The sequence below is a fragment of the Acomys minous genome (assembly GCF_964271855.1).
Source record: "Acomys minous genome assembly, chromosome: 3".
NCBI lineage: Eukaryota > Metazoa > Chordata > Mammalia > Rodentia > Muridae > Acomys > Acomys minous.
In genome coordinates this window covers 71257257-71278136 of record NC_140485.1, presented here as the reverse complement: position 1 = coordinate 71278136, position 20880 = coordinate 71257257, and the positions used below count along the sequence as shown (strand labels likewise).

At 47.5% G+C, this 20880-nt stretch overlaps 1 long non-coding RNA gene across 1 annotated transcript; it reads right to left on the bottom strand.

Annotated features, from left to right (window-relative positions):
• Positions 1-12928: 12928 nt before the first annotated feature.
• LOC311594966 lies at positions 12929-18563 on the bottom strand. The gene is made up of 3 exons (XR_014778262.1): positions 18427-18563; positions 16019-17788; positions 12929-15741 (listed from the first exon to the last, which is right to left on the bottom strand). It is a non-coding gene; the product is annotated as an uncharacterized lncRNA (long non-coding RNA).
• Positions 18564-20880: the final 2317 nt, after the last annotated feature.

Below are 20880 nucleotides of genomic sequence, written 5' to 3'. Positions count from 1 at the left end.
CCGTGGTCTCCTACCGACTGACACCAGAAGGGAGGTGCACATGAAGGCTGGCAATGAGTCTCTTCAAGTATCTCAGCCGGTCTATGGTTGCTGGGTTTCTCAGGCACACAGAAGGCCCTGTTGACTGTGAGGTGACTCCCTGAAAGCTTCCCCCATAAACCACACACTTTACTTCAGCACTTTCCAGACCCACTCACTCTTCAAGGATCCCAACATAAGTAAGGAAGCCAGTTTCCCATAGCCAAGGCCTTCTCCACAGGAGAGCCTCTGTCCTGTGCCCCAGTTGCTTCCACCAATGACATGAAAATCTTCATCGTGCTAGCATCCAGGCTGATTGCAACTGAGTGAGGCCCGGAAGGGGTCTAAGAGGCGCCTGCCACTATCTTGGGTCCCAGCACTTGGGTGACTTATCCTGAATCCCACCAAGGAATGAATAGTCAAGGCAGAAGCCAGGCATTATGGGATCCATCCCTGCTGAGTCAGCACCACTGAGCAGCTCTTGGCCAGATCTCAGAAGGATGCCTTAAGTTCTTGGGAAGGTCTGTAGCCACTGGCCCTCCCAGGTGAGGGCAGCCTCTAGTCTCAGGTGGGTCTTTAATCACCCAGAAAGTAGGGAGGAACCACATAAGTGCTGGCTGTTCTTTTTCCCACACCCTACTGGTACTGTGCACTTGATCCTGGGATCTGTTCCACCCCCACCTCTTGTTTTCTTCTGGCATCTTCTCAGTCATTTGATTCATGGTTCAGGAAAAAAAAACTCCTTCAGGGAGTTCTGTATTCTGGCATCTGTGGACAGAACCATAGGTTTTTCAGTCGTTGACAAAGCAGCCCATTCGACCCATTTCCCCTCACCTCTGCATTCCCTTTCTTCCCAGTTCTCTTAATAAGTTGGTTATCAGATGACCTGCCCCGTTTATTCCTTGTCCACTGCTAGATCAAATGGTCTGAAGACCTCACCCAGGCCAGGCATGGTGAGCCACATGTGTAACCTCAGTGCCGGGGAGGTAGAGGAAGGAGGAGTTCAGGGGCATACATGGCTACCTAGCGAGCATGAGGCCAGCCTAGCCTATAAGAGATCCTGTCTCAAAAGACACACACACAAAAAAACCTACATCAAGCAAGAGGATGCCTCACTGACTAGGAGCATCACCAGCACTCTGGGAGTCCTGTCCAGGCCAAATGCTCCCCACCACTGCAAGCACACAGCTGCTGCCCCAGATACTGAGGACACTCAGGCTCCAAATGAAAGGTCATATGGTCATAAGGGCATGTGACTTCCGTATTTGGGAGTGACTGTGTGCTTTGGTCCCCATTACCCTCTCCTTTTGAGTCACACACACAAAAAATGAGCTGACTCAGCCCAATGGGCAGCCCCAATCTTTACCTGCTGCCTCCCCCTTAGGCTGTCCAGTCGCACACTGGAGAGGAAGCACTGCTCTACTTTTTTTTCCTTCCTTTCTTTCATTCTCACGTGCTGGCGTCTGGCCCATGCCCTCTTGGGTCTGTTAATAAGTTGGTTTCTGAGCTGGGCAACTCCTCCTGCTGGGCTGTGTAAATGCTCTTCCCATGAGCAGGGATTTAAACACACGTTAAGGTTTGTGTTTATCTGTCTTCTATTTGTGTATGTATGTATGTGTATGTACATCTATGTGGGTGCACATGTGTGCTGGTGTGCATGCAAGTATACATGTATACATGCAAGTGTACATGTGTCAGCGCACAAGCTCAAGTGTTGTTCAGGTGTCGTCTGCCTTACTTTGAGGCAGGGTCTCTCGTTGGGCCGGAGCTCATGGGTTAGGCTAGGCTAGCTGGTCAGAAAGCCCTAGGGAGATGTCTATGTCGGCCTTCCCCGTGCTGGGAGTGTAAGCACACAGCGCCAAGCCAGGATTTGTTTTACATGGGTTCTGGAGCTCAAACTCAAGACTTGTCGCTTACCAGGCCAACACGTGGGTGCCATCTCCCCAGCCCCGAGGCTAAAAAGGATGACATGTTATTTATTTAAAATATATTTTCCCCCAAGTATCGGAGAATAATGCTCTTAGATTTAATAAGGTTGCGCTTTGTGTTCTTTTACTGTCTTAGTTGTGCTCGTGATCACTGTTGATTTCATGCACCTGTTCACATGTCATTTTGTCATCAATCTGATGTTGGCCTCTGATGAAGGCTAAACATACTGATGAAGGCATAGCCCTGGTCCCGTTAGAGATTTATCTGTCTGAGGGTCACCAGACCCCAAAGAAAGGAGGCAAATGCTCACCTTGGCCTACTATGGGTGACCATAGTGATGAGGGGCTTAACGGAGGAATTGGCGTGTCTGACCCCATGCCATGCACCTGCCTCTCAGGGCCTCGCATATCTTATTCCTGGGTTGGAAGCAAGTCAGCAACTCTTCTGGAGGATACAGAGGTGTGGTTGTCCTTACCTTGACCTACCTGGCACCCCTTGGTGCTGCGGTTTTCTGAGACAGCTAAGGGAGAAGATCTACCCTCTTGGTGACCCTCAGAAGGATGCTGTGCTGAGCCCAGACACTTCCCTACCACACACTCTTGTCTCAGCCATCAAAATGAGCCTCTACTGATGTGTCCTAAGACAGGGCTGAGCAACCTGCAGCTGCTTCAGTTTTATATTTTGAGCTCATCTTATATATTAAGTTGATACTGGTGTGTGTGTGTGTGTGTGTGTGTGTGTGTGTGTGCGCGCGCGCGTGCGCACGCACGCACGCATGCACACACATGCATCTCCAGGGCTACATTTGAGAAGCTTCTGATTTAATTGAGCTTTTTCTTGTTGTAGAACAAGAATTGCCACATTGAGCACTCGAACACCAATCTCAGATATTTTTGGTTTATTAAACGCAGCACCCCAAGACTGACCATGGCCAGGGACACAGTGGACTCAGGAGCCAAACTGTGATGCCAGCCTGTTTCTAAGGCAGGCCTCTTATAAGAAAACCCATAACCACCTAACAACCAGGTAACCAGGTGGGAAACGAGGGAGGGCAGCGTTACATCATTTTGACTAAACACAAGAAGAATTGATTTTGTTCTGAGTACATTGTAACCAGGTGGCTAGACAAAGCATTTTGTCATTGGCTGGGATATAGGTCTGGGGACTTTCCAGTTCCCTGCTGGTCTAGGAGAAAGAGACGTAATAGGGTTTTGTTTAAGTAGAACACTTCATTAATCCAAGCAGAACAATCAGCAAATATTGAACTGTAAGTAAAAGGCTATTCAAGCTCCCAGGGATATAGAGCCTGAGAGCCTGAACTTAATTTTACCTTATGGTCAAAATGGAGACTTAAAAACAAAATGGATCCTGTTGTGTGAGGAGCTACAGTTATGCTAAGAACTAAAGCAGGTCTCAAGGGAGGGGCTGCAGAGTTTAAGCAGGTTGCAATAATCCTCTCCTGCTGCTTCTTTTGAAAATACAGTTCTGCTCAAACTATGGCACCAACCAAGGACTATATGTGCAGTAAACATCGAACCCCCATCCAGATCTAGCCGATGAACAGGACATTCTCCACAGTTGAGTGGGGAGTGGGGACTGACTTTCACATGAACTCTGGTGGCCCATATTTGACCACGTCTCCTTGATGGGGAGGCCTGGTGGCACTCAGAGGAAGGATAGCAGGCTACCAAGAAGAGACTTGATACCCTATGAGCATATACAGGGGGAGGAAATCCCCCTCAGTCACAGTCATAGGGGAGGGGAGTAGGGGAAAATGGGAGGGAGGGAGGAATGGGAGGATACAAGGGATGGGATAACAATTGAGATGTAATATGAATGAATTAATAAATAATTAAAAAGTGAAAAAAAGAAAATATGGCAAGGTTATCACAAGTCAGTCCTATGCAGAACACAGACATGCAAGAGCAAATGATCAAACTAGGAAAGGGCTCAAAAGTGATTTTTAAAAATCCAGGCAACCAAGCCAGGCGTGGTGGCGCAAGCCTATAATCCCAGCACTCTGGAGGCAGAGGCAGGTGGATCGCTGTGAGTTCAAGGCCAGCCTGGTCTACAAAGCGGGTCCAGGACAGCCAAGGCTACACAGAGAGACCCTGTCTCGAAAAACAAAACAAAACAAAAAAATAAATAAAAATCCAGGCAACCATGAGGCTTGCTTAAGACTAGCCTCCATCCAGGCATGGTGATAGGGATCTGTAATCCAGCCCTGGAGATGATGAAGCAGGACGATTATGGGTTGAGGAAATCTAGGCTCTCTCTGTCTCTGTCTCTGTCTGTCTGTCTGTCTGTCTTCTCTCTCTCTCTCTCTCTCTCTCTCTCTCTCTCTCTCTCTCTCTCTCTCTCTCTCTCCCTCCATATTCAGCTGCAAGCGGCAGCCTCTTAACTTGTAGCTATAACATGTGCAGACCCCAGTGCTATGGGATGGAGTCTTGCAGAAGTGCATCCTTCAGCCCTTCCTGGGGGATTACCATTCAAGGATGCTTTGCATTCAGATAAATTCTCAGTTTCACAAACTACCTCAGGCATGGTGCGTCCTGGCAGAACGGGAAATACCGAGGGCAAGACAGGAACAGACTGATTTCAAATAGCGGGTTGTGAATCTCTGCAACCTTTTGCTTCAGCCTTTGGCCCAGTGCTTGCAGTTACCAAAGACCAGTCGGACAGGACTTTCAGGTTGGAAGAAAACAAATAGGCTTTGCTTCACCTCATCCCCTTGGTTCCTTGGGAGGGACATTTATGCATTCTATACCTGATGGTTTTGGGGTCCCAGGTGAGAGCCCTCTTTACTTCAGGTCTTTCGCTGGACACCCTCAAATATAATATTTATTTAGTTGTCTCCAGCAGCTCGGGAGCCCTGAGAGAATTTCACGCCGTTCCTTTGCTGAGCCTCGCTGCTGTCTGTCTTTGACTTAAACCTCCTGCCATTTGTCTCTCCTGACCTTACAACAGGAGTACTATTAAAACCAAAACCACAGTGGCACAAGAATTGGTCATGATTCTGGAATTTACTGCACTTGGGACATGACTGATAAGGAATGAACCTTCCTTGTGGCAAGGGATTTCCCCCTCATGATTAAAAAAAAAAGATTTATTGATTTATTATTTATTGTATATGAGTGCTTTATCTACAGAAGAGGGCATCAGATCACATTATAGATGGTTGTGAGCCACCATGTGGTTGCTGGGAACTGAACTCAGGACCTCTGGAAGAGCAGGCAGTGCTCTAAACCACTGAGCCATCTCTCCAGTTCCCCCCCCTCAAGATTTTGTTATTGATATTATAAATGCCTTCAACAGAAGAGGGAGATGGTGCTAGGGACATGGCTCAGTGGGTAGAGTACATAGGAAGTCCTTGCTCCATTGATAACACATGGACTGGATGTGCATGCCTCTGAACCTGCCACTCAGGAGGCAGAGGTTGGAAGTTCAAAGTCATCCTTGGCTATATAGTGAACTTGAGACTAGTATGGGGTACAGAAGACCACATCTCAAAACAAACAAACAAACAAAAAAAGGGAGGGGGATGAGAAGGAGAGGTGGTGACATCAGAAATGAGGAAAAGAGACCAGCAAGCTCCTGTTAGGCCTGCTAGGCAGGGCACACTGGAGCCCTTGAGATGGATCTTAAACCGTGAGCGTGCTGACATGATGTGAGTGAAACACTTCCCTAGGAATGCTCTGCCCTAGCTTCTCTCTGAGCCCAAGGGACCAGCCAACACCCAACCTTCCTGTCACCAACGGCCAACCAGCCGTAACCGTCCATCTTGTTCTTCTTAAATCTGTAGCACCAGCATCTCGGGATCCATTCCAGAATGCTGATTCTGGGCAGCTAGAGTGTGTGTGCTTTCCCAGGTTTGTCTGGTTCGAAGGAACTCCTCTGACACGCTTGTGTGAGACTCGGGGTTCTAGGTGGTGAGGGAGTGGTCAGGGTTATGGCCATAGACAGATCCTGTGTTTCAGGTTTGTAACAGAAACCCAGTCTTAAGGTACCGGTGTGTTTGGAGATGTGGAATGTTCTAGAGTTTGGGCAAGCGCATGATATATTTTACTTAGCACACAAGTGGGATCTGAATTAGTGCCCCATAATCTAAAACGTTGATATTCCCAAAGACTAAGGCTTTAATGGTCACACATCTTTTTCTTTTTCTTTCTTTTGCTATACATCTTTTCAAGTTACTGTTTCGCTTTGGTCTTTTGAAACAGGGTCTCAATGTGTTCCCGGATGGTTTGGACTCTTTATGTAGCTGAGGCTCACCTTCAACTTCTGATCCTCCTGCCTCTACCTCCCAGGTGCTGGGATTACAGGTGTGCACCATCATGCCCAGGTCTTACAGTGCTGGAGATCAAACCCAGGGCCACGTGCGTGCCAGGCAAATACGCTACCGACTGAGCTATGTCTCCAGGCTTGCTACCAAGTGAATCTGATTGGTAGACTCCCTGTGTTTAAAATTGTTTGTATCTCAAAGTTGTATAGATGGCTGCAGGGCTGAGTGCACAATTTTAATTACTATAGTTTAATGGGCACAGTGTGATTGTCATGTGGCCAGTCAGCCCTGAGGACAATTCAGAACTTCTGTGTCCACAATGCCCTTAGGTCCTTGACATTTTCCAGCATGGCCTTTCTAACCTAAGTCGGAGGACCAAGGGACTCTGTCTTCTGTCTCTACCCAGGCCCTACGTGTAGTGATGTCTTCCTGGTCCTTTGAGTGTGGTGGTTATGGCTGGTGGGAGGGGCAGGCAGCAAGTTCAGATCTCTGAGACCCTTCTCAGTAGTGGTGGGAGAGCCGGCTGGTGGGAGGCGGAGCAGTGGTTTGGCCATGTTTCTGGCAAAGTTGCTGTTGGTCTTGAGCAGTCAGCTCATCTGTTGGAGGGGGATAGCAGAGTCCCAGGAGGCCCCCAGCACCTTATGGGTGTCCGTAGTCTCTAAGGCAGACACTGCACAGAAAAATGTCACGGAGCAATCACTAGTGTTTTCTTTGAGTACTCCAGGTAATGCTTGTTTCAACAGGCATGAGGGGCAGGGCGGGGTGGCGGCGGCAGGAATTGCCATGGTTACGAGATGGGCTGGACCTCCTCACCCAGCCTAGCCACTGTGAGGGCCCCACAGAGAACACATTTGCACATTTGCTGAGTTCTCCAGTTCTGCCCAAAACAGAACTGGCCTCCTTACCTCCATCTGGAATTCTTTTACAAAGTTACTGATTTTGAGGTCTTGGTATCTGGTCCTGCTTCTTGCCAGGGGAGCAGCTTCTGCAGTGAAGGCCAACGGTCTTTCTTGAGAGTGAGAAAGCAAGGTGGACTAGAGTCTGGATTTCCCAAGGATTGCTCTCTGTTCCCTTACAGTCCAAGGTGGGTCATCTGGGGACCCACTGGCCATGGAAGAGCTCTCAGTCCCCTCCTTTTGTGATTCTGCCATCTCCTGGCACCTTCTCTTGTCTGGCCAGCAGCAAGGGAGGACTGTGGTGAGGGAAGTGTGATGGACCAGGTGACACCACACTTCTGTCCACATTCCTTTGGCTGGAGTGTGGGCCCATGGGCCTAGCCGCAAGGGAGCCGGAGAAATGTCATCTAGCTCTGCCTCAGGAGGAAAAGGGACACAGGTGCCAAAAACGGGATGAAAAAGAATTCATATTCTATTCTATTGGTTTGATGTTTTATTTACTTTTCTTTTTTCTTTTTTTCTTTTTTCTTTTCCCCCCTCCAAGACAGAGTTTCTCTGTGTAGAACTCACATTTTAGACCAGGCTGGCCTCAAACTCAGAGATCCGCCCACCTCTGCCTCCCAAGTGCTGGGATTAAAGGTGTGTGCCACCACCTCCTAGCTTGTTTGCTGTTTTAAAACTGACTACTTCCTCCAGCTTTCTCTAAAGGGAAGTAGTAATTCTGGAGTGCCAACAGCATGCCTACAAGTTTACAAGTCATAAACCCAGTTCTGTAACATCAGCCAGACCATCATGTATCCTGGTCCCTGGTTGTACCTCTTGGTCCTGCTTTTCCTAGCTAGTATCTTGTTACTGTAATTCATGACTGAGATTTTGATTTTGCCATTTGCAGGACTTTTTAAGGGGATGGCAGTTTTTATTATGTGCAAATCGATCTTTTTACCTGGCATAAATCAGTGTATTCTGATGCCCACACTGTGATTGCCGAGCTCAGGCTGTCGCTTAGGCGGCAGAGCACGTGCCAGCATGCAGAAAGTCTGATCCTCACACCGCAGAAGCTGGGTATGACACCAGGTAGATGTCTGGGAGCACTTGGGAAGAAGAGACCGGAGAATGGGGAAGTCAAGGCCACCCTCGGCAACTTAGCATGTTCAGGGCCAGCCTGGGCTACAAGAGACCCGTCTTAGACATAGAGACTGTACCAGCACTGCTGTGCTAGGTCTGATGCCAACCACGCCTTACACTGAATACAAAGTTAAAGCCGCACTGTTCTGAGATGGCTTCTTTAGAGGGTCTGTTCTTTGAGAGCCAGAGTTCTCGCTGCATTTGTTTTGCTTTTATCTTACGAGCACACTTTTTTCATATATGCGTACATACATACATATATACATACATACATACAAACATAGTCACAGACGACAGAACAGGTTTGAATTACCCCCATGAAGCTCTGAACAGATTCATGGAGAGACAACTCCATGGAGAAACAACTGGTACCAATGTCTGCTACAAACTGAAAGCTTATGCACAATATTCTGATTTTTTAAAAAATGCTATCAAGACATTCACACTTTTTTTTTACTATTATTTTTTGAGACATGGTCTCATGTAGTGCAGGCTTGCCTTGAACTCAGTAAGTAGCTAAGGGTGACTGGATGACCTTGAACTTCTAATTTTTCTTCCTCAGCTTCCCCAGTGCTGGTTACGGATATTAGCCACCATATCTAGTTTTATTTAATCCTGAGGACTGAACCCAGAGCTTTGTGCATCCTGGGTAAGTAGTAAAAGAGAAAGCTGCGCCCCCCCAGCCCCTAGAAATTCAAATTCTAAAAAGATAACATGTGGATTAAACAGCTCTTGTCCATGATCCAGCTGACTCTCAGGCTCCCAGGTTTTGACCCTGATGGGTCTCATCTTATGAATGAGCTGTCATCCTACATGGACAGACAGGTGCCTGACAGGTGACAGGTGAGATGGTGGCCTTTTCACTATTGGTGTATTCACAGTTATTCAGCAAACATGAATTCAGTTTCTACTCCATACCAACCAATAGGCAGTGAGCACTTGGGAGGCGTTCTTGTTTTCTCTCTAGAGAGCACGAGGTTATTTTTATTCCTGAGTAGAAAAACGTATTAGAGTTTAAAAACTAAATAGTAAAGGCTGGGACTACAGCTCAGTAGTAAGAATGCCTACCTAGCATGTGTTCTGTTCGCAGAACTGCAAAGAAAGTGGAAAGGGAAGGAAGGGAGGGAGGGAGGGAGGAAGGAGGGAGGGAGGGCTGGAAAGAGGAAGAGAAGAAGGGAGGGAGGGAGGTTTTTCTGTTTTCTAGAGTTACTTGCCAAAGTGTTAAATCTTTTTTTATTTTTTAAATTAATATATATTTTTATTAATTTATTTATATTACATCTCAATTGTTATCCCATCCCTTGTATCCTCCCATTCCTCCCTCCCTCCCACTTTCCCCCTACTCCCCTCCCCTAAGACTGTGACTGAGGGGACCTCCTCCACCTTTATATGCTCATAGGGTATCAAATCTCTTCTTGGTAGCCTGCTATTCTTCCTCTGAGTGCCACTAGGCCTCCCCATCAAGGGGTCGTGGTCAAATATGGGGCACCAGAGTTCATGTGAAAGTCAGTCCCCACTCTCCACTCAGCTGTGGAGAATGTCCTGTCCGTTGGCTAGATCTGGGTAGAGATTCGAAGTTTACTGCACGTGTTGTCCTTGGCTGGTGCCATAGTTTGAGCAGGACCCCTGGGCCCAGATCTGCCCATCATAATGTTCTTCTTGTAGGTTTCTAGGACCCTCTGGATCCTTCTATTTCCCCATTCTCCATTGCTTCTCTCACCTAGAGTCCCAATAGGATGTCCTCCCCTCTGTCCCACTTTCCTGGTAAGTGAAGACTTTCATGGGACATGCCCCTTGGGCTAGTGTGCAGATATAAGTGAGTATATACCATTTGACTCTTTCTGCTTCTGGGTTACCTCATTCATTATGATCGTTTCTAGTTCAATCCATTTGTCCACAAATTTTAGGAATTCCTTGTTTTTAATAGCTGAGTAGTATTCCATAGTGTAAATGTAACAGTTTCTTTATCCATTCTTCTACTGAGGGACACTTAGGCTGTTTCCATGTTCTGGCTATTATGAATAAGGCCACTGTGAACATGGTTGAGCATATGTCCTTGTTGTGTGCTGGAGCATCTTCTGGGTATATTCCAAGGAGTGGAATAGCTGGGTCTGGAATCCAAAATTTATAAAGAACTCAAGAAATTAAACACCACCAAACCAAATAACCCAATTGAGAAATGGGGCTCAGAAGTAAACAGAGAATTCTCAACAGAGGAATATCGGATGGCTGAGAAACACTTAAAGAAATGTTCAACGTCCTTAGTCATCAGGGAATTGCAAATCAAAGCAACTCTGAGATTCTATCTTACACCCATCAGAATGGCGAAGATCAAAAATTCAAGTGACAGCATATGCTGGCAAGGATGTGGAGAAAGAAGAACACTCCTTCATTGCTGGTGGGAATGCAAACTAGTACAACCACTTTGGAAATCTATCTCAGAAAACTGGGAATAAGGCTTCCTCCAACCTGTTACATTTTAAAAGAGGAACCGCTTAGCTAAGAAGAGGTGCTCGGGTGGGAGCTATGCCAGGCTGAGCCTTGGTTTCTATCTCTGAGAGATGCGGACAACGACAGCTCCCTTACCGAGGGACACAGAGAAGTAAGGTGCATAGAGGCTGTAGAGCCCAGCTCCCGCCTCCCAGCTGCCACTGTGGTGATGATTTGGGGACAAAAGTCACCGTGGCTCCCTCCGGAGTCCTCTGGCCGCATTGCTGAACGTCACCTGGGCCAGATATGCAATAGGAATGGTGTAGTTTCTTCCTAAGAGTTCCAGGGACAGCTGCCCTCGGACCTCCGCTCACTTCAGGATGGGGGAACGAGCGCTCCTGCTAGCGTCACTTCACAGGGACACACCCCCTCTTCTTCACTGACATCACAGAGAAGCACCAGCACCATCTTACGGTTTCTGACTGACCCTGAGGTGTGGGCTTGAGACAACCGGGCCTGCCTGGGTTCCTAAAGATGGAACCGCACCATGCTTCTGTCTCCAGGGCCTGAGCACTCCTCTGGTCTCACCTGCCCTGGGTAGGGAGGTACCGTCATTAGTACTTTTTTTTTTAATGGCTGAGTAATACTCCATTGTGTAGATGTGCCACATTTTCTTTATGGTTCATCTGTTGAGGGCCATCTAGCTCGTTTCCAGTTTCTGGACACTATGAATAGAGAAGCGATGAACATGATTAAGCAGGTGTTCCTGTGGTGGGATAAAGTGTCCTGTGGATGTGTGACCGGGAGTGGTATGGCCGGATCTTGAGGCAGATCAGTTCTTCCTGAGGAACTACCACACCGATGCCCACAGTGGCTGTGCACTCTTCACTCCCACCAGCAACGGGCGGGTGTTCTCCTTACTCCACATCCTCACCAGCACGAGCTGTCATTTGTGTGGTTGATCTTAGCCATTCTGTTCGGTGTACGATGGAGTCTCAAGTAGTTTTGATTTGCACTTCCCTGATGACAAGGATGTTGAACTTTTTTTTTTTTTAAAGTGTGTCTCAGTCATTTGAGTTTCTTCTTTTGAGAATTATGTTTAGATCTTTATCCCGTTATTAAATTGAATTATTTTTTTTCTTGCTATCTAATTTTTTGAGTTGTTTATATGTTTTGTATATTACGTGTAGTTGGTAAAAAATCCTTTCCCATTCTGCAGGCTGCCACCTTGTTCGAATGTACCCCTGTTGGACTGAACCTATTAAGTTGTGGCTACGCCAAGATATGTATGAGGCTTAACGTGATGAACTACAGACTCAGGCTAAAATCCTTACCACTCCTATATTAATGCTACTTAATTTTACATCCCACTTTAATTTCCATTACATATTCCATCTGTTTTTCTGTCTTTGGGACTATTTTTCTAACTTGAAAATAACTCAAAAAGGACAGCTTTGAAGAGCATTGGTAATATACAAATATACAAACACAGTTTTCCTAAATCAAAATGATTTAGGCTTCATCTATTTGATATTTCTATAGCACACAAAATGAAAAACGATTCACTATATTAAGTTTCACTATCTTTATTACGTGCAAGATATTCTAAGATCCTGTCAGTGAAACAGTTAATCAATCATCTAAAAGGTTCAGCCAACACAATCAATGTGAGTATATTTTGTCTAGTGAGGCCAGCTTGCTCAGAGAGCATACTCGCTCAAATTCCAATCCACCTGTATATGAAAATGCCGTAGCGGAGACACCTTACTTTGTATGCTAACTAAAAAGATTTAAATTCACAGACTAAGGGTGTGTCTCAGTGGCAGAGCCCTAGCCGAATGTGCCTGAATTCTTGGGTTTGATCCCCAATACTATGAAAAGGAAGACAAGCTTCTCATGCTGGTCCACACACTGGTCCACGCCTCTCGATGCAGGAAATGGGGGAGCCGACTTAGGCTGGGCCCAGAAGCCCTTCTCCTGGAGTCCCTGACCCAGGTGGGTCACAGTAGGACCCAGTCAGACAGAGACAAAGGGTTCGGCCGAGAAATTACATTTCCCAGCCTGAGTCTGGGAAATCCGAGTTCGTCTGATGGCTCATTTGTTTCTTCATTCATTCACTCATTCTGGGTCAGTTCCTAGCTCTGGCAATATTCTCTGGGAGGCCTGGACAGGCTACTTTAGCGTTCCCAACTTGAGTCTGTCGTGGATTAGCCACCATTCAGTGTTTATTTCATATATTATGTACATGCTTTCGTGTGTGTGTGTGTGTGTGTGTGTGTGTGTGTGTGTGAGAGAGAGAGAGAGAGAGAGAGAGAGAGAGAGAGAGAGAGAGAGAGAGAGTGAGAGTATATATATATATACATGCGCAACACTTAGGAATGCTCTCCACTTTCTTTGAGACAGGGTCTCTCATCAGTTGGGCCAGCCTCCCCCACTGTTAGGATTCGGCTCCTTTTGCTTGGGTAGCAAGCACTTGAGCCATCTTGGGTGCAGAACAGCTAGATACAGGGGCTACTGGGGCCATAGGGCAGGTGATGGGCTGGGACAGGCAGCTGACCTACTCTGGGGGCCTCCTGGAAGAAACAGTAGCTTGAAGTTGTGCAAGAGACAACTGTGGATGATGTTCAAGTGTGGGAGAGCAGGGCAGAGGTGGATTTACTGTGAAGCCAGAGGCTTATGCCTCAGAGCAGGTCTGGGTGCCTCCCAACAACCTGGGGACGGGGCCCAGCACATGCTCTTGTAGAATTGCCCAGCTCCGGCGTTTTAACAGTAACTGCCTGAGAACACCACCTCTGACCACTCCAACGTCACCCTGCCATCTTCCTCTCTCCTCCGGCATCACAATGTATGTGTGAGATTTTTAGAGATTATGGCTAAGGAGAAGTTGTCCTGGAATCGTGCTGACTGTGACAATAACTAAAGCCAAAACGTGTCATTCCAAAGAAGATGTTGACACTGGGTAATAGGCGGGTGTCAGGTCAAAGAGTCCTGGGAGATTAAAGATCAAGGAAACAGAGCTTGAAAGCTCACAGCTTTTGTTTTTGTTTTTGCAGTGCTGTGAAATCTAGTCTGACAACCATTATCTTGGGGTGGTTGTCATTGTGAAATAGAGACCTGCTGTGGTGGCTGCCCTTGATCTTCAGGGCTCAGATGGTGATCCAGCTGCTTCACCTCCCTGAATACCTGGGATTGGTGGCTTCACAGCTGTGCCCAGCTGGCCTTTGATATGAAAGAAATTCAGTTTTCCACTAAGAGTGGAGACACCAAACCTATTCCAAATGCCAATGATAAAAATGTTTTGATCGACTGCTAGATAAAAGATGAAATTATCTCACTTTTTGGTGGAACAATGACATCACAGAATTGATAGACAGCTGGAGCTTATTCTAAAGGTTTACAGCAAAAAAAAAAAAGCAATTATAAAATTACTGTAGAGATGTTTTACATTGATGTAAACATTGATGCACACTTAATTTCCATAATTGCCTACATAAATGCAAATCTAATCTCATATAAACTTAATGTTTACTGTTACTATGCAACTTTGGCTTAATATATTTTATTATTAGAATGGTGTAAACTCTTGCTGGCTATGTTACCAAACATGGAAAGGATTTTGGGACCTATCTAGTGAGATCAAGGCCAAAAAAGGAGGTGAATGTTATTTCCTTCAATCTCCCAGCAGAGAAGGAATCCTCTCCCAAGAGCCTCAGCGTCACAGACCTGGGGGGGGGGGCGGGGAAATGGGGCACTTCTCCAGTCCTGTCTTGTGGATGTCATGGGTGAAAACCCTGGTTGTGGGAAATTCTTCTATTGAGCTCATTGCTGTCAGTGGTTTCCCTTTGGCCCTCAAGCATCCACAGGTCTGCGGATGTAGTTAACTCTCCTTCCCACATCATGATGGCTCTGCAGATACCTGAGGTGCAAGGCCTAGGGTGACCTGGCATCCTCTAGAGACTTCTCAGATGCCTTGGCTTCCAACGTCTAGAGTCTTCCTCTTCCCCAACGTCTAGAGTCTTCCTCTTCCCCAACGTCTAGAGTCTTCCTCTTCCCCGTTTCAGAGATATTTCCAGCAACCAGGGAAGAGTTAATGACAGTGGGGGAGACTGATGGCATCTTACATGTGTGGGCTTCAGTTTTATGACAATCCTAGAAGTGGGCAAAGCCACGAGGCCCAGCTTGTAGATGAGAAGACAAAGGTCCAGGGAGGTGTAGTGACCTGCCTAGCTTGTACACAGCTAGTACACAGCGGGTGTCACTGCACTTTCTGATTCGTACCTTAGTCACCTTACCCCATGGCTGGAACTAGGGAGTCTTAGGCTCTGTGTGTGGGAGTGGGGTGGGGGTGAGACTAACACCAGTAACCTCTATCATGGGTAGAGTCCCACTCATAGGACGTCTCAACAGTTATGGTCGCACATGTGTCTAGCAAGGAAACTGTAAAACACATGGAGCAAGACCTGCTGGTATTAGAGAAATAGATTACACAGCCAGAGGTTTAGAACGGTATGTATTTTAAATGTTTAGTTGTGGTAAAAACTTACACAACCAACACTGCCCTTGTTTGGAGGATGGCTTAGCCTTGCTGAGTGAATGTGTTGTCATGGAACCAGCTTCATCAGGACCCACTGAACAACAGCTCTCACTGCCCTTCTCCGTGTCCCTGGCAACCAGCATTCAACCTTCTGTACCCATGAACTTGATAGCACCTTGCATGAGTAGTCTGTTTGTTGTGATGTGTTTTGATTAGCATAATGACTTTACAATCCCTCCATGCTATATATGACATGTGTCAGAATACCTTTCCTTTTTGGGACTGGATCATGCTTTATTGCATGGATAGACATTATGAAACATTTCCCGAAGCACCAGAGGGTCTGTGACGGGACCAGAAGAGCAGAGGGGCACCTGCCAGCTGAATGTTCCTCAGTATTTGGAGCCTCAAGCATCCTATTTTCCCTCAGAGAGGGGGAGCAAGTCAAATCTTGGGCAGGCCACTTGCAAAGTGAACGGGTCCATTTGGCAGCTCCTGTTGCCTGGGTTAGGCACCCCAAGCCTGGCCTGGGAAGGAGAGATAAGCAGCCATCAGACACTGACCCCACAGAGGCCCCCAGCTCTTCCCAGCCTCAGCAGGTCCCTGTGAAAGGGCCAGACCTCACCCCCTCCCCCAGGGATCTCTCAATAGTATCTGCCAGATCTAGGTGGCCCCAGCCTGGGGCCAAGGGCAAACTGTTAGGCTTTGTCTTCACTCCCGCCCAGTTCCTATTCCCAGCCCACCAGGAAACTGGGTCCTCAGCTCTCAATGCTTTATAATAACAGCCATTCATAGCTACTGTACCCTGCACGGTTCACCAGGCAGGCTCCACCCAGACGTCACAGAACCCTTACAATGGGCTACAAGGGAGGCAAAGAGGAGAGGCGGGCTGGGCGGTGGGGACTGGGTAGATGGCCATCTTGAAGGCGAGAACAGGACCTGGGGAGGGAGGACCATTGATGCATCTGCTTTTTTTTTTCCTTTCTTTTTTCTTTTTTCTTTTTCCCTAGAGGGCTCATGCACAACTGGAGCAGAAGGGATGAGAAGAAATAGATGAGTTAGAACTTCGGGCACCAGCAAAATCCTAATTAGGCCTTGTAGACCAAGAACAGGAGTCTGGCTTGTAAGCTGGGCGTGGTGGAGCACGGCTGCAGTCCCAGCACTTGGGAGGTAGAAGCAGGAGTTCAAGGTCATCCTAGCTCCACCATGAGTTCAAAGCCAACCTGAGATGCGCGGGACAGTGTCTCAAAACAAAACAAGCCATCAAACAAAAAAAAGAGCCTGGCGTTTGTTTGTTTGTTTAGGCACCCTGAGTAGAATTCTCACTGACCGGAGAGAGAGTTCGCAGTATATGAAGTAACTGCTGTCAGCTGCTGCCCTGTGCAGCGCGGGCTGAGCCTTATGTGCAGTTCTCTTGGAACTCCTCACCCCACCCCCTTATTTGTTTACCCAGAAGACACTGGTGGATGAACAAACATAAACACAGAGAAGACAACAGCCATCAAGACACTGCGTCCTCATCTTCTGGTGTTCAGTGGAGGTTGACAGCACAGTATGGAGTGTGACAGAGGGAGGGCAGAGGAGGGTGGCCCCAGGGGGCCTGAGAGAGGGCCCCAGGGAGGAGACCTGAGCAGGGTTAGCCAGTCTGGATGGAAGATCTAGAAAGGGCAGGAGTGGGTTTCAGGATGGGGATCAGCAGGTGAGAAGAGACAAAGCCCTGAGGCTCTTGGTGATTAGAAAAGTTGTCAGCACCCAGCTGTTAGCCTGGATGCAGGGGCAGCAGTGGACAGGGTCTATCTGCCCCGCCCCTTCATGCATTGTGAATACTTCCTGGTGGCAGAAAGCCTCCTCCTCAGTCTCTCTGTTTCTGTCTGTCTGTCTGTCTGTCTGTCTGTCTCTGTCTGTCTCTGTCTCTCTCGTTTTTTTGAGACAGGGTTTCTCTGTGGGTAGCCCTATCTGTCCTGGAATCTGCTTTGTAGACCAGGCTGGTCTTGAACTCACAGAGATCTGCCTGCCTCTGCCTCCCAAAGGCTGCTCTCTTTCTTCCCATCTATCTTTCTTTCGTGTGTGTGTGTGTGTGTGTGTGTGTGTGTGTGTGTGTGTGTGTGTGTGTGTACATGTGGAGGTCAGATAACAACTTTGAAGAATTGCTTATTGCTTTCCACTGTGGTCCCTTAAGACTGAACTCAGGTTATCAGACTTGAGTGGCGAGCACTTTTAACTGCTGAGCTGGCTGGTCAGTCCCAGATTTCTTTTTTGTTTGCTGTTTTTGTATTTAGAGCAGGGTCTTGCTCTGTCGTCCAGCCTGGCTTTGAACCTACAGCCATGGACATGGAAGAACATGGAAGAAAGAGGCCTCGGCCCAGAGAACTCACACTCCCTGACTTGCTGTGCGCCCATCTGGCAGCTGACTTGGTTACCAGCTGCCAGCGCCTTCCCGGGAGACGATAACAGTGTTTCAGTGAGCACGGATGTGGGTTCGAAGCACAGCTCCTCAACAGAAGTGATCTTGGGCCAGTTCCTTGGTGCCTCTTGGACCTCAGTGTTCTCATTTGCAGGACGAGGGGAGCTAACCTAATAGAGAGATCGTGAAAGGCAAATGAGGTTGAGCAAGTCCCTGACTAATAGCCCACGATCCCAGAAGTCTGTATTTTCGCTGTCACGTAGGGTCTCCATCCTCTTTTTAGGAGAATGTTATTGGGACTGGGGGAATGGCCCAGTGGATAAGATGCTTTCTGCTAAGTGTGAGGGCTGAGGTTGAGCGCTCCAGTGTCCATAGAAAGCAGTCAGGAGGGTATGGTGGCCCATCTGTGATCCTAGCACTTGGAGACAGGGATTCCCCAGGGCTGGCTACGCCACTGGTCAGTGCTGCCTTCCCATTGGCTGGGCCACAACACTAGCTGGAACCAGTGAGCGCCCCATTCAGCGAGAGACCCTGCCTTAGTAAACAAAGAGGAGAGCACCTGAGGAAGGAAGTGGATGCCAGCCTCTGCCCTCCACGTGTGTGTGCACAAACACTGCCACTCATAGGAGCATGCGCTTACACACACATATGAAAATATATATAAACACACCATATGACTCACACATTTGAGATGTTCAGCTCAGCGTGCGTTGAATTTTTGTCATCCCTCAGAGAAATCCCGTACCCAACAGTAGGCATCCCTGGCCCCCAGCAGAGCCCCTCCGGCCCTCAGTGACTGCTAACTTACTTTCTATGTCTATGGATTTGCCGATGCTGGACACTTCATAGCAACACCACCGAGCAATGCGTGGTCTTTTGTGATAGCTTCTTTCACTGAGCGTGCTTTTCTCAGGGCCCATCTGCACTGTGGTGTGAGTTGGTACTCTACCCCTTTCACTGGTAAATAATACGCCACTGTGTGGGCCAACTGCATTAGATGTATCCTCTTCTTAGTTGACAGACTTTTGGGTTCAATGTGTCTCTTGGCTCTTATGAATGATGCCATAATGGGCATTTGCATATAGACTCTGGGTACTGGGCAGCAGGATGCGATGGCACAGGAACAGTAGAAATGAGACCCAAGTTACCTCTAACAAAAAAGAAGAGCATAACTCTTTTATTGAAACTTCCGTCCCAGCCAAATGGGAAGGCAGCACTGACCAGAAGTGAGCAGGCTGCTTGCTTACAGAGGCAACAGAGGAGAGCTGGCTAAGTATGGTGATGTTCTAATAGTCACAGGCACATAAATGTTTGTGTTTGTGTATATACACGGGAGTGTGTGTGTTAGGATAGGTGTTTTCCGTAGTCACTCTCCACTTCGGTTTTGGAGACAGAGTCTTGTACGGAACCTGAAGCTTGTTGATTGGGCCAGGGACCCTCCTGTCTCTGCCTCCCAATGCTGCTGGGATGACAGATGCACACCACCACATCTGGCTTTTTTATTTGGGTTCTGGGGATTCAAACTCAGGTCCTCGTGCTTGCACAGCAGGCATTTTACTGACTGCACTGTCTCCCCGTGGGCGTGGTTTTGTGGGTAGACACCTTGCCTTGTACTTGCTTGTAGCCACCATCTCAGGATCAGCTGCCTCCGGCATCTTCCTCTTACACTAATGCCGTCTATTACGATAAGGCTGAGGACTCCCGCGTTTGCTTAGAAAGTACCAGGGCACTGTAAAAGAGACACATCTCTGCCCAGATAGGAATGCCCGTGGTCAATCTGCATTATAGCCTTGGAAAACAGCATTTTCCAAATGACCAGCGTGTACACATAAAGCTGAGCAGGCTGGCTCAGAGGCAGAAACAGCAAAGGGGACAGACGTGTTTTTGAAGACAGATATGCTAAGCCTTTTGTCCCATTCTAGTCACCCTCTCAGTACCTGTAGGCACAGGCAGAGTCAGTGTTTTAGCAAAAGTGGCTTCCTACAAAATAATCTAGGTAACTCCTACAGTACCCACACACTTAGAGGTGTAATCTACAAAGAGACGGGGATTTCCTAGCCGGCTCTTGGAGGTGTCATCTGCAAGGGAGGTGATGGGAGCTGAATACGGTATTGCTCAGGGCGTGATCTCCAACATCAGTGGTTTTAAAGTTCACCGAGAATACACAAAGATGGAGGGCTTATATGGGTTTTGTTTGGTGACAATGGTCCTTTAATTTTGTTAGGTGTGTGTGTTTTAGCTCAGCCCTGCCCTAAGGGCCCTGTAGCCCGTGGAATTCTGGCCTTGTAGTCTCGTCATCTGCTCTCTGACAAAGCCACTGAGAGCACAAGGGCGGACACAGAAGAAAACATGTATTATGCTTTGAACAGCAACGAGGTTTATTAGTTTTTGGTCCCCTGTGGCAGTCCGGAGCTAGCTCAGACATCTGTTTTTATTTCTCTGCTGGGTAGTGGGAACTTGGGTTCCGAGCAGAACTTTAATGCTCTGAGGTCCTGCTGGCTGGTTTCGAAAGGAGCTGTGCACTTATGCCACCCCACTACAGGCAGGAGAACTCAGCTTCCCCCACATCCTCACCGACTCTTGTTATTGCCTGTCTTGGCTGTAGCCATCTCCGTGGTAGGTAGCTTTCTGTGGTTTTGACTGACATATCTCTGATGGGCATCTCCCATCTGCTTCACGCCCAGGGCATAAATCCTGGGGTACCCTTTCCTAATTTGGAACTACTAACTTCAATTTCTTTTTCTTTCTTTCTTTCTTACTTTTTCTTTCTTTCTCCTTTTTAAAAAAGACTTATCTATTCATGTATTTTATGTATATGGTATATGAGTGCTCTGTCATCATGCACACCAGAAGAGGCCATCAAGTCCCATACAGATAGATGGCTGTGAGCCACCATGTGGTTGCTGGGAGTTGAACTCAGGACCTCCAGAACAGCAGCCAGTGCTCTTAACCTCTGAGCCATCTCTCCAGCCCTCTAATTTAAATTTCTATGGGAAAAGATGACTGAGGCATCTACAGAACATACCTCCAAGTGGCCTTTCCACAGAGACGTTCATGTACCTGCTTTGAAGCACTGAAAAATCCCCAGGGCTCTTTCTCTCATAGTTACAAAGACTGGGTAGTTACATGAAAATACCTATGATATGGGAACAAAAGTAGGGTGAAATTTTATTTTTATTTTTGTTTTGTTTTGTTTTGTTTTTGAGACAGAGTTTCTCTGTGTAGCCCTGGCTGTCCTGGACTCACTCTGTAGACCAGGCTG